This window comes from Dermochelys coriacea, chromosome 2, assembly GCF_009764565.3.
Source record: "Dermochelys coriacea isolate rDerCor1 chromosome 2, rDerCor1.pri.v4, whole genome shotgun sequence".
Lineage (NCBI taxonomy): Eukaryota > Metazoa > Chordata > Testudines > Dermochelyidae > Dermochelys > Dermochelys coriacea.
Genome location: NC_050069.1, coordinates 264442814 through 264454751, shown reverse-complemented (window position 1 = coordinate 264454751; position 11938 = coordinate 264442814). Strand labels below are relative to the sequence as shown.

At 51.1% G+C, this 11938-nt stretch overlaps 1 long non-coding RNA gene across 1 annotated transcript; it reads left to right on the top strand.

The window, feature by feature from the left end:
• Positions 1-4461: 4461 nt before the first annotated feature.
• LOC122458556 lies at positions 4462-11594 on the top strand. Its single transcript, XR_006278601.1, has 3 exons — positions 4462-4471; positions 9403-9409; positions 11305-11594. It is a non-coding gene; the product is annotated as an uncharacterized LOC122458556 (long non-coding RNA).
• The last annotated feature ends 344 nt before the right edge of the window (positions 11595-11938 follow it).

Genomic DNA, 11938 nt, shown 5'->3' with positions numbered 1-11938 from the left:
GCTGGCTAGAGGGCCCCTGAGCTGGAACCCAGAGTAGAGGATGGGCCCCGGTTAGGGAGTGGCACTACGAGGTAGTTACTGGGAAGAATGCCTAAGACTGCTGGTGAGGAAAGACTTTCCACCCCTGGACGGAGAAACTATTTGGTGACCTGGCTGGAGGGCCAAGTTACAAAGAAGCAGCAGCAGCAGCTCGGGGCGCAAGCAGGACTGCAGACCGAGAGAGAGGTGAGGATGGTGTGCAACCATGGGAAGGGGTGCTGACTTGTGAGCTATTCCCCCCCAGTGACCAGCTAGATTCCTAGCAGTGAGTGGAGCACCCCATCACATTCATCAACAAAACATCCTATCCTAGTTGCAGGATCTTTATCACCCGAGGTGCCTTCAGGCAGAACCCAGCTTGCTTTTCAGGGCTGGTGTTGAACTGGTTGTGCTTGTAATAGAAAAAATTGAGATACAAACTACCTGAAAGATTTTAAATGTGGAACCCAGCTATGGCCGCCTCCTCGCTAGAGAGAGTACCTGTTGCAAAACAATTAAGCGCGTCTGTACTACCTGTACCTTGCTGCATGGTTTGCCCTGCAGTTACACTAGGGTTGACAGGGTATCTGTCATCAGTAGCCAGTGAGCCTCCTTTACTTGCTGAGTCCCCTTTAACGCTTCACACAAGTCTATCCCTTTCCTGCAGGCTTGGTGGCTTTTTCTTTTTTTTTTTTTCCTTTTGGGCAGAAGTATGAAAGCCAAGAGAATCGCTGCATCCCTCTAACACAGATGACTAAAGGGGGAATATGATGTCCTGTTGAGGACAGGATGCATGTGGGTCTGTACTGAGGGAGCTAATCCCATTCTGTTCCCTAGCCCTTATAGTACCATAAGACAAATAGATACCATCATGAATGGTGTGGAGAAAGTGAATAAGGAAGTGCTGCTTACCCCTTCCCGTAAGACATGAAACGGGTCCCCCCAATGAAATTAATAGGCAGCAGATTTAAAAAAATCCTAAGGAAAAAACTTCTTTACACCATCCACAGGCAACCTATGAAGGTCAAACCTATACCCGAGTTTAAAAAATAATTAAGCTCACAGAGGATTGGCCTAGATGGCCAGGGTATTCTTCAATCTCTGACTGCCAGAAACGGGCTGGATGACAAGGGGTGGATCACTCAATAAATTGCCTTGTTCTGTTCATTCCCTCTGAAGCATCTGGCACTGGCCACTGTCAGAAGACAGGATGCTGGGCTAGATAGACCATTGGTCTTACCCAATGTGGCCATAAAACTCTCCGCTCTCTCGCTGCAGTTCTGCTCCAGCTGTGACTCATTGGCTAAGGCTGCAATGTCTGCCCCCTCTTCTCTTCTGTTCCCTCATTCTAAGCATATGCTGCTTCTCCCCTGCATTAATATGCCAGCATGTGGGACTCCACACAGCTGAACACTGATGATTCACTGATTACTATGCTCTGCGCTTGTCTAGATGCAGTTAGCCCCTGGCAAGCTGGGCTGTAAATTTACCTTGCACCACCCTGCTGCGTACTAAGCGTCTGGGTAGATGCTGCTACTGCCTGCTTACCGTTCCTGTCATTTCTCCCACTGCCTGGCTAGAGGGCTGCCAGTTCTGCTGTGGCTTGCTGGCTGAAGACCTGCAGAGTGGGAGTAAAGGGCTGCTTGAGGTGGTAACTGCGGGAGCAGGACCTTTGGGAAGGGACTCAGCCAGCAAGCAAAGGCTCTCCTGGCTTTGACCACTGGCCGAGTTGACCCCAGCAGTCATTCTAGCAAAGCCATCACCCTAGCGCACAATCCAGTGAGTCGTCGTCCTGCCAGCTATCACGACTTCAGTGATTTATGAGGGAGGATACAGCCACGGACTGTGACCTTAGGTCGGTCACTTAAGATGGATCCATGCAACGGAAGGTTTGCACAGCCTGTCCAAGCTGGCTTGAATCCCAATAGCAAAGCTAACGTTGCCGGAGAACCTGCAGCGTGGGCTTCAGCGCAGGGAGGACAAGCCTGGCACATGCCCTGGGTATGTACTCAGCTCCCGAGCCTATGCTGAAACCTGCACGGCCCTGTCTTCCCTGCATTGTTACCTGCAGCAGCTGGATTTCAGCTAGCTCGGATAGGGCAATCTGTGCCTGTGCCCAGCGTTCACCCTTGGTCTCTGTGTCTCCAGTCCCTGGCTGTAAAAGGAAGATAATTAATACTTCCTTTCTCGCCTCTCTTGTTGGTCTTGTCTCTAGATTATAGGCTCTTCAGGGCACGGGGTCTGCTGTGTAACAAGCCTTTGCACAGCACCTAGCACAATAGGACCCAATCTCAGTAGGGGCAGAATCTAGGGCGTGCATAAATTGAAACCCGTGAATGCAAAGCGCATTTCAGTCGCTTGCTCTTTAGCATAGCCAGTGCTTAGATTCACTGCACAATCACATGTCGCGTCCTGCCACCATGCTGCTGTCATCTGCTTGTGGGGCAGAAGTCAGCGTGTTGGAGATGGGCTAGCCAAATGCGTGAGAGATCTTACGAAGAGTAAGATTTGAGTAGCAGGGCACGTTTCAAGACTTCAGCAGGCCAGGCATGTTGACCGGCATTGGAAAGGATAGCTGATGGCAGAAGAACACGGGGCAGAAAAAGAAACTCTTGGATGGACAATGTGGTATCCCAGGTGGATCAAAGGACTATTCAGCCACAAAGAAATGAGCAGAGAATTGTACAGAATGGGCGACCACCATTGCAAACCTCCAGTAATGGAGATGGCACATATGAGGAATATCTCCACTACGGAAAGCTATGTTTCCAAGGTCAATCTCCTAGGTAGTCCTCCCAGCAAGCACCGTGTGCATCCTGTCACTGTTTGTTCTGTCTTTGTATATGGAGTTTGCTAGTGTTCTTCAGTAACAAAATTCCTGTGTAAGGAAATTATAACGCCAAGGAATTGGGAACTGCCTGCAATCCAGATTATTCTACCAAAGGCTATGCATTTGCAGTCTGGAGTATAAACTGGATATTGGTGTATATTGATTGATATATTGATTGATTTCCTGTATTTCAAGGAATCCCTGTTGAGGTTACAGGGACAAACCATCCCGATGAGTCGAAAGAATAGTAAATATGGCAGGCGACCAGCTTGGCTTAATGGTGAAATCCTAGCGGATCTTAAACATAAAAAAGAAGCTTACAAGAAGTGGAAGGTTGGACATATGACCAGGGAAGAGTATAAAAATATTGCTCGGGCATGTAGGAAAGATATCAGGAGGGCCAAATCGCACCTGGAGCTGCAGCTAGCAAGAGATGTCAAGAGTAACAAGAAGGGTTTCTTCAGGTATGTTGGCAACAAGAAGAAAGCCAAGGAAAGTGTGGGCCCCTTACTGAATGAGGGAGGCAAGCTAGTGACAGAGGATGTGGAAAAAGCTAATGTACTCAATGCTTTTTTTGCCTCTGTTTTCACTAACAAGGTCAGCTCCCAGACTGCTGTGCTGGGCAACACAAAATGGGGAAGAGATGGCCAGCCCTCTGTAGAGATAGAGGTGGTTAGGGACTATTTAGAAAAGCTGGACGTGCACAAGTCCATGGGGCCGGACGAATTGCATCCGAGAGTGCTGAAGGAATTGGCGGCTGTGATTGCAGAGCCCTTGGCCATTATCTTTGAAAACTCGTGGCGAACGGGGGAAGTCCCGGATGACTGGAAAAAGGCTAATGTAGTGCCCATCTTTAAAAAAGGGAAGAAGGAGGATCCTGGGAACTACAGGCCGGTCAGCCTCACCTCAGTCCCTGGAAAAATCATGGAGCAGGTCCTCAAAGAATCAATCCTGAAGCACTTAGAGGAGAGGAAAGTGATCAGGAACAGTCAGCATGGATTCACCAAGGGAAGGTCATGCCTGACTAATCTAATCGCCTTTTATGATGAGATTACTGGTTCTGTGGATGAAGGGAAAGCAGTGGATGTATTGTTTCTTGACTTTAGCAAAGCTTTTGACACGGTCTCCCACAGCATTCTTGTCAGCAAGTTAAGGAAGTATGGGCTGGATGAATGCACTATAAGGTGGGTAGAAAGCTGGCTAGATTGTCGGGCTCAACGGGTAGTGATCAATGGCTCCATGTCTAGTTGGCAGCCGGTGTCAAGTGGAGTGCCCCAGGGGTCGGTCCTGGGGCCCGTTTTGTTCAATATCTTCATAAATGATCTGGAGGATGGTGTGGATTGCACTCTCAGCAAATTTGCGGATGATACCAAACTGGGAGGAGTGGTAGATACGCTGGAGGGGAGGGATAGGATACAGAAGGACCTAGACAAATTGGAGGATTGGGCCAAAAGAAATCTAATGAGGTTCAATAAGGATAAATGCAGGGTCCTGCACTTAGGATGGAAGAATCCAATGCACCGCTACAGACTAGGGACCGAATGGCTCGGCAGCAGTTCTGCGGAAAAGGACCTAGGGGTGACAGTGGACGAGAAGCTGGATATGAGTCAGCAGTGTGCCCTTGTTGCCAAGAAGGCCAATGGCATTTTGGGTTGTATAAGTAGGGGCATAGCGAGCAGATCGAGGGACGTGATCGTTCCCCTCTATTCGACACTGGTGAGGCCTCATCTGGAGTACTGTGTCCAGTTTTGGGCCCCACACTACAGGAAGGATGTGGATAAATTGGAAAGAGTACAACGAAGGGCAACGAAAATGATTAGGGGTCTAGAGCACATGACTTATGAGGAGAGGCTGAGGGAGCTGGGATTGTTTAGTCTGCAGAAGAGAAGAATGAGGGGGGATTTGATAGCTGCTTTCAACTACCTGAAAGGGGGTTTCAAAGAGGATGGCTCTAGACTGTTCTCAATGGTAGCAGATGACAGAACGAGGAGTAATGGTCTCAAGTTGCAATGGGGGAGGTTTAGATTGGATATTAGGAAAAACTTTTTCACTAAGAGGGTGGTGAAACACTGGAATGCGTTACCTAGGGAGGTGGTAGAATCTCCTTCCTTAGAGGTTTTTAAGGTCAGGCTTGACAAAGCCCTAGCTGGGATGATTTAACTGGGACTTGGTCCTGCTTTGAGCAGGGGGTTGGACTAGATGACCTTCTGGGGTCCCTTCCAACCCTGATATTCTATGATTCTATGATTCTATGATGTGCCTAGCTGGGAACAGCCCTATCAGGCTCATCTGCAGTCCTTGTTATGATGGTGGAGAGCTGCACAGGTTTTCAACGGGTGTAAATCCTCATAACGTCACTGAAGTCTATGGAGCTCCAGTGGATTTCCACCAGCTGAGGATCTGGCCCAGTGTTATCTTTCCCACCCTTCTAAAGGAGGGGTCTAGTCACAACTCATGCCCTCAGTTCCATCAGTAATAAAGAGGTGCACCCCCCACCCTCCATTAAATAACATTGAAGCCCCTGCGGGATGTTTCTAGCACACAGCGGTGGCTGTGGGTGCATGCTATGGGCATGCAGAAGGCAGGCATTTTAAGTGTGATTTGGCATTTTGCTTAGAACAGTAGGGGCTGCCCTCAGCCCTGAGGAAATAGGCCTGATGGGTGGGTGCCACATGCGCAGTGAGCGACCATTGAACTCTAAACACCCTGCAACTGTGGGAGGGATGCGGCTGAGAAGCGGGTCAGGATGGGGTGCCGGGCTGTGCGTGGGTCATAGTGGTGGCTTCAGGCTGGCTCCTTTGTGCATTCAGGCTCCAGGCCTTGCACACGAGGAAGTACCCCATATGCCCAGTGAGCAGGAGCACAAGGCTCAAGACGGGCCACCAGTTATTCCCACTCTCTCTGAATTCCTAAGTAACGTGGTCCCTTACTGGAGGAAGGAGGACCATCCCCCCTGCTGCGTGATGGGGTTTGGACCTGAGGCCAATTACATCCTAAACCTTCCCTGGACAGTCATGCCCTCTGTTGAGGACAGGATGCGTGTGGGGTCTGGGGTCTGTACTGAGGGAGCTAATCCCATGCTGTTCCCTAGCCCTTATAGTACCATAAGCCAAATAGTGCTCCCCAGGGGCACTACTGGGGTTTGAAAATCCAGAGACTGCCTCGGTCCCTGGAAGGGAAGGAAATTTGTTCCCATTGCAGGCACTTCCCCTGCCAAACTTGTGCAGCAGCACCAGGCAATGCACGGCCCCATTTCTCCCTGGCACCTGGGATCCCACCCTACAGCTGGGAGGAGATTGTAGGGAGTAACTCTGCATCAATACAAGGGAACCTCAGTTGGGTTAAGGTGCTGCTGTATGGTCTCAGACTGGGTGAGATTCACCCCCCAGCATGAGGCCTTTCCCCCCTCCAGCCCCGGCATGCTGCAGAGCTGGTCGTCACACCAGCTAGTGCAGGTGAGGAAGGGTACCTTAGGGCAGTTCACGGGGAGGGGCTGGGGATGCTCATTTGTGTAGAGCAAATCCCTTGTGTAGCCAGCGAGGAGGAGTTAGGGGGGTGTGGGGAAGAAGGCAGCCCCCCATCCTAGCCATGGGCTGGGGAGGGGGTGGATACCTCTCCATCCACATGCAGCCCAAATTCATTCCATCCATCCATCCTCCCTCTCCAATGTAATCCACCCACCCACCTACATGGCCCTCATCCCCACAGCTTCTGCAAACTCCAGCATTACGCAAGTGGAGGGAATTTCACCCACACCACAGCAGAGCACCCATTTGCTTCCCTGTGCTATGGTGACCCCTGCGCATTTACACGCAGCGGGGGCTGAAATCGGAGAACCTGCTGCCGTGCTGACTGATTGCTGAGCATTGGGATGCTCTGTCCCTTCCCTCCCCTTGTCGCATGGGAAGTCCCAAGCATCTATCAAACCACCAGTTTAATAGGACTTGCAAAACCAAAGAGGCCAAGGCTGTAACGGGACACCGGACCTGAGGAGCCCACACAAGGTTCGGGATGCACTTGAAAGGGAAAAAGCGAATTACGGAGTCAGGAGATATTTCACAGCTGTTCAGTGTATTCATGAATGTTCTCTAGGGTTCATTAGGTGTGGGGTGTGGGAAGAGAGCCAAATACGGCCTCAAAGCCAGAGCTGACGTGCAACTGGCATAGCAGGCCGGCTGGATTTCACAAAGGCAGACCTGTGCTCGGGGGAGGACTAAGGGAAAGGCTCAGGGCACGGAAGCGGATTGTGGAAACTGCAGTCAAGCAGGTGGGGTGTTCTCCCAACATTGTGGTGGGGAAAGGCAACTTGGTAAACTGATAGAGTGAAAAAAGCAACCTGGAAACAGGGGAAGGGTGGCAACCAGGGGGCCTGAATTGCAAACGGCCTCCGGGAACGTTCTGTCCTTGCTGGGGATGCAGAAACTGAGGGCTGCAGAGGGTTTGGCTAGAGCGTAGCCTGTAAGACACCATTTGATGTGTGGACAGTGCCTAGCCCAGCAGGGTCCAGAGCCCCGACTGGGCCTCTGGGCTTCACTGCCGCACAAACAGGGATCATTCCGGGGAAGTCCCAGGGCCTGTGTGGTGCAGGAGGGCAGACAAGATGACCAGAGTGGTCCCTGCTGGCCTTAGACTCTACAAACCTATAAAATGAATAATGATACTAATATGTGACGACCTAGACAAGGGTGGAAAGTTTTGGGGCACCCCTTCACTGCCTGGGACTCCTTGGTACTTGGATTACAGCTGGACTTCAGAGGCTCCCGCCGAGATCACGATCAGTGTGCTAGGTGCTGCACACACACCCAGTAAGACAGACCCTGCTCCAAAGAGCTGGCAATCCAAATAGACAAGACAGACACAAGAAGGATTATTTAGCTCCATTTTACAGATGGGGAACTTAAGGAGAGAGAGAGACACTCAAGGTCACACAGGAATAGACCCCACAGCCTTAACCACAAGACCATTCTTTCTTTGCTAAGGGCTTTACAGCTGCTCCTTTATAACATCTCAAGGTCAGCCCCTCCCCTTCACATCCCCACCCTCAGAATCCTGATTATCTGAAATTTGGGCACGTCCCCAGAGTGCCAAATTCATACAGGAATGAATTTCATTTACCTAAAACGCCAGTTATTTGGGTGCCCCGCTGCACATTCAAATAGCTAAGGTTTACCCAAGGAGCGATCGTATCATCCAGCATTGAAAAGCAATCAGCTCTGGGGAGGAACACGGCCACCATTTTAACAGCACAGGCTAGCATTAGGCCATACCTTAGTAGGGAAAGTGAAGAGGAGCCACCATGCCCAGTTTAACATGGCAGCAGTAGCACAGAGGGGAGTTCGGCGAAGACCTTTGGGTGAACACCCCGATTCCTGTAAAAAAGCGCAATAGAGTCTATGCCAACCGCAAGTCGACAGGATCTCTGTTTTGTCTGAGCCGATGACCAACACAGGAAGCAGTGTGGTCGTGCCGGTGAAAGAGCTGTGGCATTTTTTCCCAGCTGTGGTTACAACAAAGTGGGTCGCACAATATGTTTCCTGGGAAGAGCTTGCTCCCCTTTTTGCTCTTGGGAGGCAGTATGGCTTTATGGGTAGTGCACCCGACAGTGACTCAGGAGACCTGGGTTCTGTTCCTGGCTCTACCACTGGCCTGCTGGATGACCTTGGACAAGTCACTTCCCCTGCTGTGTGCCTCAGTTTCCCCATATGTAAAATGGGGATGATGATCCGTCTTCCTTTTGCAAAGCACTTTGGGATGTAGGGATTAAAGTGGTGAGAGCTAGGTATTATTAACAAGAGCTATAGAAAGAGGGTTCAGTAGAGAGGTAAGAGGGGCTACAGAAGAGGACAGAGCAGGACAGCTAGATTCTCCCATGGGAGTTGGGCACCTAACTTCCTTCGACTCCTTTCAAAATTCCCAGGCCATGATCCAGCTGTGCTGCTGTGGGACCATGGGGGAGTCACTCCATCTGTCTGGGTTGTGGTAAATGCTCCCTTGGTGGAGCAGGGCGAATGAAACAGCATCAACCACAGCTGAGTTTGGTCCTGACAGCTTCGCTCTGAGCTGTGTGTTCATCGAGGCTTCAGAGAGTCTCGGACAACAGGCAACAGAGACGAGAAGCAGCACTAATTATTCCCGGTAACAGCAAAAAGGGCTCTGGGGGGCAGAGCCTCTGATGGTGTAAACTGTGACAACTCTACTGAGTCCAATGGAGCTGGGATCTGCTCACCTGACTGCAGTAGAGCTGGGACGTTTTACACCAGTGGGGGATTGGCCCTGTTGACTGCAGTGGAGCTGGGACATGTTACACCAGTGGGGATCTGCCCCATTGACTGCAGTGGAGCTGGGACATTTTACATTAGTGGGGACTTGCCCCGTTGACTGCAGTGGAGCTGGGACATTTTACATTAGTGGGGACTTGCCCCGTTGAGTGCAATGGAGCTAGGACATTTTCCGCCAGCTGAGGGGTCTTTCCCTTTGGATATAAGGGAAGCTCGCAGCAGACACACACACACTATCAGCTCGACTGGGAGGGTACAAGGCAAAGATTGTCACAGCCGGTCTGTGGAAATGATGCCCAACGCCAAGGCTGGAGTTTCACAACGCATGACCCTGTAATGGAAGGCGCGTCAGTGGAGCGGGAGGCCGTGCCAATGGCTCGGATTGTATAGCAGTTTACAAGGTGCAGCCAGGAGCTCTTCAAGGCTGAGACATAACACAACCCAGCCCTGAGCCATATGCCCAAGGCATCCGCCTCCCCGGCAGTACAACACTGGGACTGAGGACTTAGGCCCACGTGCTCCTATACATGTTTGGTTTCAGTGGAAGTTGGGAGCCTAAGTCCTTGGGGGATCTGGCTTTAGCACTTTGTTCCCAAGTCGGACCGTGATCGCCAGGTGTCTGGGAGCCGCGGGTTCGGCTTACAGAACTGGGTTCTCATTTCTTTTTCCGGGCCTTTTTCCCCTCTCGGATGGTTCAGAGCTGCAGGGATGCTTGGAAACCACCGAGCTCTGTTATTCTCTATCCAGGCACTTGGCATGGCAATTCTTCAGCACCTTAGGCACATGGCTGTGATGGCAGGGTCTCTGCCCGCTCCGTGTATGTCCCGCATTTGGAAAAACCAGTCGCTGAATCAATCTGTTCATAGCAGACAATTTGAACAAGGCCGTGGCCAGATGACTCAGCAGGAACCACAGACAAGAGGAGTCGGCGTGGGTTTTTCCTTTGCACCAGAAATCAAACCACGTTAACACAAGCAAAACCTCTGGCCTGGGGCTCACCTCACGCCTGGGAGCCGGGCTGTGGGTCCCTGTCTTCCCAAAGGCAGCCTCAGCCCTCTGCCTCCCGCAAGCAACCCATTATAGCCCTTCCCCTGACCATCCGTGCAAGCGGAAGTTGAGCTGAAGTGAACCCCTTGTGCACCAGAGTAGCACCGCCTGTGTGCATAGCCCCATCCAGCCATAAATGCCCTGCGTGGACAAGGGAAAGCTTGTTCAACAGGACACGCCTGACACCATACTGTATGGCTTCCTAAAATCAGGCTCAGAAGGACACACGAGGGAGAGCGAGTCCCATAGCCAGGGACTTGCTACAGAAAAAACTCCCAGGATAAGCCACTGGGGATCTAGTAGCAGCTCAGCCGATCTCTGCCCAGACACCCGCTTGTGGCGTCAGTGGGAATTTTACGCAGGTCCCACCTCTGCCTAAATAGCCACCCAACCACCAACTGCTGGCTGTAACCCCACATGGCTCTGCAGAGCACTGGGGGGCCTGGCCCTGCTTGCTTCTTCCTCCTGTTTGACTCAGTGATGCCAGTCCCAGAGGCGGGTGAGCAGGTTTGGGGCCTGAGGGCTCAGCAGCATTTCTTCAGTAGCCTGCATCTCAGAAATGACCACGGGTCACATGGCTCTTGCTGACAAACACGCTCAAGGAGGTCTCTCCACAGAGAAACAAATAGTTGAACTCTGTCTCTCAGTGGCTGGCCCTGAGCCTTGGGATAATTCACGCAGGGGCCTCTCTAGCTCTTCCCTCCGCCGCCACAAACCAGTGGGTGAGCTCCAGGTGAACTCGCTGGCTAAGACCCAGCACGGCAGCCCCAAACGTCGGCTTTGGGTGTCTCAGGGATCGTTCCCAGCCAGGTGAAGTCTAGCCAGGCACGCCTCTGCACAGCAGCCTTGCGGTCCACCCTAAAGGCCGGTTTAAGCCGCCGAGTGGCTGCAGATCAAACATTTGCCATCACGTGCACAAGAAGGAACGGGCACGTTTCTCAAGACGTTATTCTGAGGGTGCTGCAACGGTGATAAATGAGAACGACCTGGGCAACCTCCAGCTGCTCACAGGCTAGTCCTTTAGCTCATGCAGTAAAGTCCAGTGCTGAAAATTGTGGATTCAAATCCTGCTGACGATCCCTAGGTCAAGGGGGGGGGCGTGTTTATACCTGCCTAAGTTCGTTTTGTCAGTGGCCACAAAATTTTAAGGATCCTTAAGTCCAAGGGACTTGCCCCAGACCTTCCAGAGGATCTGTACCACTTGATCAAGAAAGCTGTTGCTGTTCGGAAACAGAAAGGATAAAGATGCCAAATTTCGTCTATTCTGATTGAGAGCAGAATTCACAGGCTGGCTCGTTACTACAAGACCAAGAGAGTACTCCCACCCAACTGGAAGTACGAGTGATCCACGGCTTCAGCTCTGGTCGCATAAGAGTTCACTCTTCTTTTTACTGAAAGAATAAAGTCACATTAAAGACCAACCAAAAAAAAAAAAGTATTATTACAAAACACCCTTCAGTTTACAGTAAAAGACAGACTGGAGCTATTATTTAAAAGGATAGTGTCTATTGATAAGCATTTTTACGTGCCCAGCAGTGTAGTATCTGGGCACCAACAACGGTGTAGGAGCATTGGGCCAAATCTTGAAGTCTTTACGCCATGATTTCAAATGGCGTTTTGCCGGAATCCTGATGACTAAGTATTAAACTGAGTAAAGATTTCAGGACTCAGCTTCGAGGTTCAATAGCATGATGTCTTCCCCAGGGCTGTCAAAAGAAACACTCCATGCATATGAAAAATTCCATCGCTGGGTTACCGAGAGCAC